The sequence below is a fragment of the Eulemur rufifrons genome, chromosome 4, assembly GCF_041146395.1.
Source record: "Eulemur rufifrons isolate Redbay chromosome 4, OSU_ERuf_1, whole genome shotgun sequence".
Lineage (NCBI taxonomy): Eukaryota > Metazoa > Chordata > Mammalia > Primates > Lemuridae > Eulemur > Eulemur rufifrons.
In genome coordinates, this window is record NC_090986.1 from 8,334,448 (window position 1) to 8,340,502 (window position 6,055).

Genomic DNA, 6,055 nt, shown 5'->3' on the forward strand with positions numbered 1-6,055 from the left:
AACTTTTGTAAAATATTATGAGTCACTGCTATGTAAAATAAACATTTGCTAAAAATCATAATTTAGATATAGGTTGAGGAAAGTGGATGACAATTTTAATTGATTCCTTTTTGCCTGCAGTAAACTTAAACTTTCGAGTGAATCTTTTAATAAATATGGCATGCCTACTAATTATCTAATTTACTTCTTTCATAATGTGAAATTATACCATATTATTCTGAATATTTGAATCTAAAATTACAGAAAATTTAATATAGAACAAAATAGAAAGTAAAAACAAAGAGTAAAATCAGCAAGATGGTGGAATAGACAGTCTTTTACTTGCTTACCTCCCCACACTCAGCAACAAACATTTTGCATCCATCCACGGAAAAAAGTCCAGCACAGTGGCTCACACTGGTAATCTCAGCTACTAAGGAGCTGAGGTGAAAGGATCACTTCAGTCCAGCAGTTTGAGACCAGCTTGGGTGATATAATGAGACCCCATCTTTAAAAAGTGCTTTTATGAGAGCTTTGGGATCCAAGGAAAAGGTTGTAAATCCCTGGTAAATCCCTATAAAAAGAAGAGTTATTTAAAGCAGACAGGCCCTAACTCAGGTGGCAAACTTGAAGACTCCTGGTCTTGGCTACAGATCAGGAAATGACCCAATTAACTTGGTCCCACTAAGAAATCTAAAGTGACTATGTAGGCATCTCCAGCTTCTCCCAATCATGATCTGGGAGTGGTCACCTTTAAAGAGATCTAGGGAGAGAGAACCATTTGTGGTCATGGAGACAAGCTTGCAGAATTTGGTACTCACTGAGGTCTCTGAAGCAGTTCTGTGACTCAGTTCCAGGCCTCTTAGCCACAGTCATTGGCCAATCCTGCCCACCTAAGTACCCACAGAATAAGCTGGCGAAAACCCCCGACATACTCAGTGGGAGCCACACTCATCCATACACATAATATCAGGACCACCTTATGCAGACCCAACTGCAAGTGCCTGCCAGATAGGTCAAAGTCAGGAAGGCAGTCCAGTCTGCCCATGAATAAGACAGAATTCACAACTACCCCAGCCCTTGGCAACAAGCCTACACTTAAGGCAGACCTCACTGCATACCCAACAGCAGACTTATGACCCAGTTAGAACCCCTCTTATCTGCAAACCCAGAGGAGATCACATCAGCCTGGGTACCCAAGAAGGGAAGATCTTTACCTGCTGGAACTGGCTTATAAAAACTAGAAGAGGTATTTGCTCCTTCAAAAGCACAGACACCAATGCAAGATTATATTATGCCCATTTTCAATGCTTCTATTTTAACATAGTATTGAAAATCATAGGCAGAACTATTAGGCAAGAAAATTAAAAAAGGTTGTACAAATAGAAAAGAAAGAAGTAAAATTGTCACTGTAGCATGTGACCTGATTTTATATTATATAGAGAAAACCCATAAATAGTACACCAAAAAACTGTTTAAACTAAAATACACAATCAGTAAATAAACATAACATTAAAGTATCATACAAATGTTGGTGAACCCATATATTAACAAGCTAATAAAAGAGAAAGAAAACAATCTCTTGCACAATATCAAAATATTAATGTTTTAGCAATAAATTTAACCAAGGTAAAAAATCTTTACATTGAAAAATATAAGATACTGATGAAAGAAATTGAGGATACAAATAAATGTAAAACTATCCCATGTTTATGAATTGGAAGAATAAATACTGTTAAATGTCATAAAACCCAAAGTGATTTATAAATTCAATGAACTCCCTATCAAAATTCCAATGGCATTTTTCACAAAAATTGAAAAAAACTCACAATCTGAAAATTTTTATGGAACTACAATAGACTTTGAATAGACAAGTAATCTTGAGGAAAAGCAATGCTTGTAAGCATCATAGTTTCTCATTTCAAACTATATTCCAAAACTATAGTTAATAAAAACAGAATGGTATATATATTAAAAATGACATAACCAATGAAACAGAATAGAGAGCCCAGAGATCAACCCATGATTACAAGGTCAACTAATCTTTGCCAGAGACAAGAATACACAATACAGAAAGTATAGTCTCTTCAATAATTGGTGCTAGGAAAACTGGATATCCATGAGCAAAAGAATAAAATTAGACCATTTTGCTTATACCTAAATTAACTCAAAATAAAATAAAGATTTGTGTAAGACATGAATCCTTAAAAATCTTAAAAGAAAACATACAAAAATACAGGATCCGGAGCTGGTGTTGGTTACAGCGGAATCCCCAGTCTACCTCTCCCCTTGGTCCCCGAATAGCGCTACTGATCACCAAGTAGCCATAAAATATAATAAACCCTCAGCACTTTTGCTCAGTAATTTTGTAAAGTCTCAAGTAAAAGGGACATAAACAAAAAATTCTTTTTTGTGAAGGACTCCAAAAATAAAATTCTCTAGGGATTAAAAAAAAAGAAAGAAAGAAAGAAAGAAAATGCCGGCCGACATAATGGAGAAAAATTCCTGGTCCCCGGTGGCTGCTACCCCAGCCAATGGCAACAAGACACGGGATAAACCAAAGGCAGCATCTGAGTACAGAACGTCATCAACGCCTATCGTGGAGAAGACAAAGAGCAAGAATAAATGAAAAGTCTGAGCCAGCTGAAAACACTGATTTTGGATGCACTTAGTTAAGATAGCTGGCGGCATTCCAAGCTGGAGAAGGCAGTGAAGCACCTCCAGAACCTGCCGCGGGCGCAGATGACAGCCGCACTCAGCACAGACCCGAGCGTGCTGGGGAAGTACTACCCCGGCTTCAGTGAGTGCATGAATGAGGTGACCCGCTTCCTGTCCACGTGCAAGGGCATTAACAGCAAGGTGCGCACCCGGCTGCTCGGCCACCTGGCCAACTGCATGACCAGATCAACGCCATGGCCTACCCCAGGCAGCCGCACCCCGCCTTGCAGGGGCCGCCACCCCCGCCGGGACCTGGCGGCTCCCAGCACGCGCCATTTGCTCTGCTCGTGCCCATCCCCGGGGAAGCGGCGCCCCCTACCGGCGGCGCCCCCTGCCAGCTGGGCAGCCAGGATAGAGAGGGCTTCCAGGTGGTACCAGCTCCTGCAGGCCAGTTCCCCTTCCTCATCCCCAACAGGGCCTTAGCGCACAGCGGCCTTGTCATCCCCGTGTACACAAGCAAGAGTGGGACCTCCGTGGGCCCCAACGCAGTGTCGCCTTGCAGCGGCCCCTTGCTCACGGCGGACTCCCTGTGGAGGCCGTCGCGGAACTGAGAGGTTCAGGCCACCCTTCCCCTTAAATTCCCCAACCCATCTCTCTTCCCTCTGGACACTAAACAGGAACCCGGATTTCTGGGACAGAAGATGACTTTTGTGATTAAGTGGTTACTTTGGGTTTTTTTTTTATTTCTAAAATGTTACTTTTTTGTAGAGAGCTGTATTAAGTGACTGACCATGTACTATATTTGTATATATTTTATATGTTCATATTGGATTGCGCCTTTGTATTAAAAAAGTTCAGATGACATTTCCTTTTTACACGAGATTTCTTTTTTATGTGATGCCAAAGATGTTTGAAAATGGTCTTAAAATATCTTCCTTTTGGAAAGTTTATTTGAGAAAATACAATAAAAGGAAAATGCGAAAAAAAAAAAGAAAACATGAAAAACCTTCTTGATATTGATGTTGGTAATGGATTTTTTAAATACAACACCAAAAGTATGAAAACAAAAGCAAATATAAACAAATTTGGGGCCGGGCGCGGTGGCTCACACCTGTAATCCTAAGCACTCTGGGAGGCCGAGGCGGGAGGATCGCTCCAGGTCAGGAGTTCGAGACCAGCCTGAGCAAGAGCGCGGTCCTGTCTCTACTAACAATAGAAAGAAATTATCTGGACAACTAAAAATATATATATAGAAAAAATTAGGCAGGATGGTGGCGCGTGCCTGTAGTCCCAGCTACTTAGGAGGCTGAGGCAGGAGGATCGCTTGAGTCCAGGAGTTTGAGGTTGCTGTGAGCTAGGCTGACGCCACGGCACTCTAGCCTGGGCACAGAGTGAGACTCTGTCTCAAAAAAAAAACCCACCAAATTGGACTATATCAAATTAAAAAGCTTTTATGCAGCGAAGAAAACAATGAAATAAGATAATTGTAGGATGGGAGGAAACATTGCAAACCATGTCTGATAAGAGGTTAATAGACAAATTTTATAAGAAACACATAAATCAAAGACAAAAACAATAATAATGATGAATATAATAACCAATTGAAAAATAGGCATAAGACTGAGTAGATTTTTTTCCCAATGAAGACAAACAAGTGGCCAAGTATATGAAAATGTGCTCAACATCACCAATTATTGGGGAATTACAAATCAAAATCATGATATCACTTCATTCATACCTGTTAGGATAGCTAATATCAAAAAGAAAAGATAACAAGTTTTGACAAGGATATGAAGAAAAAGAAATCCTATACCCTATTGGTGAGTTGTAAATCGGTAGCTTCATTATGAAAACAAGTATGGAGGATCTCTAAAAGTTAAAATAAATAGAACTACCATACAATCCAGCAATCCCACTTCTGTATATATAACCAAAGGAAATAAAATTAGTATCTCAAATAAATATATGCACTACCATGTTCACTGCAGCATTATTCATAATTGGCAAGAAATGAAAACAACCTAAATGTGTGTAAATGCTGAATAAACAAAAAAATGGTATATACAGATAACAGAATGTTATTGAGTTATAAAAAATATTATTCAACCATGTCAACAACATAAAGGGACCTGGAGGACATTATGCTAACTAAAATAAGGCAGGCATATAAAGACAAATACTGCATGATTTCACTTATGGGGGCAACTAAAAAGGTTGTAATCATTGAAAAAGAAAGTGCAAAAGTGGTTGCCAGCGCCTGAGGTGGGGAAAAATTCGGAGAAGTTACTCAAAGGGTATAAACTTTCAGTTATAAGATGAATAAGTTGTGTGGATCTAATGTATAACATTGTGACTATAGCTAATAATGTTTTGTATCTTAAAATTTTCTGAGAGTAGACCTTAAGTGTTCTTACTATCAAAAAAGTAACTATGAAGTAATAAATATGTTCATTAACTTGATTGTATTAATCATTTCACAATGTATATACATATCAAATCATTACATTATATATAATTATATACTTATACAACTTATTTGTGAAGAAAATCCATGTCACACACACATACACCACATTTATGTATGTGTGTATATATGTACACACACACATACATACACACACATATTTATATGAATGATGCAGTCCCAGTAAGCTTCATACTAAACAAAATTACAAAATGATAGTTATTAAAAAATATTAATAAAGTAACAATTAGGAGTTTAATATATGCTCAGCAGTGTTCCAAGCTGCCCAATGACATAATAATATTAAGAAATGTATGGAATAGACACATACAACTATATTACAGTTGAGGAATTTGGGCATATAGAGTTTAAATTATTAATCAGAGTTCACACACTAAAGTAAAATAACATTAGATTTTATTATATTTATGGAGACACTTGATGTTCTGACAATATTACTAAGTATGAATTTCTGTAGAGTCATATTTAATACTTCCATAGAATAAAAAGCCATAGAGCAGAAAACACACAACATCTGCTTGTGGTGTTCATTGGATTTCTGAACCAAATACCAATATCACCACTACACTCACATTTCAGATATGATGCAAAAAGGGAAATTAAAAAATGGTTTAGCCGGGCGCGGTGGCTCACGCCTGTAATCCTAGCACTCTGGGAGGCCGAGGCGGGTGGATCGCTCGAGGTCAGGAGTTCGAGACCAGCCTGAGCAAGAGCGAGACCTTGTCTCTACTAAAAATAGAAAGAAATTATATGGACAACTAAAATATATATATACAAAAAAAATTAGCCGGGCATGGTGGCGCATGCCTGTAGTCCCAGCTACTCGGGAGGCTGAGGCAGTAGGATCGCTTAAGCCCAGGAGTTTGAGGTTGCTGTGAGCTAGATTGACGCCACGGCACTCACTCTAGCCCGGGCAACAGAGCAAGACTCTGT

At 38.7% G+C, this 6,055-nt stretch overlaps 1 pseudogene; it reads left to right on the top strand.

Annotated features, from left to right (window-relative positions):
- Positions 1-2,455: 2,455 nt before the first annotated feature.
- On the top strand, positions 2,456-3,248 carry LOC138382561 (transcription factor HES-1 pseudogene; annotated as a pseudogene).
- Positions 3,249-6,055: the final 2,807 nt, after the last annotated feature.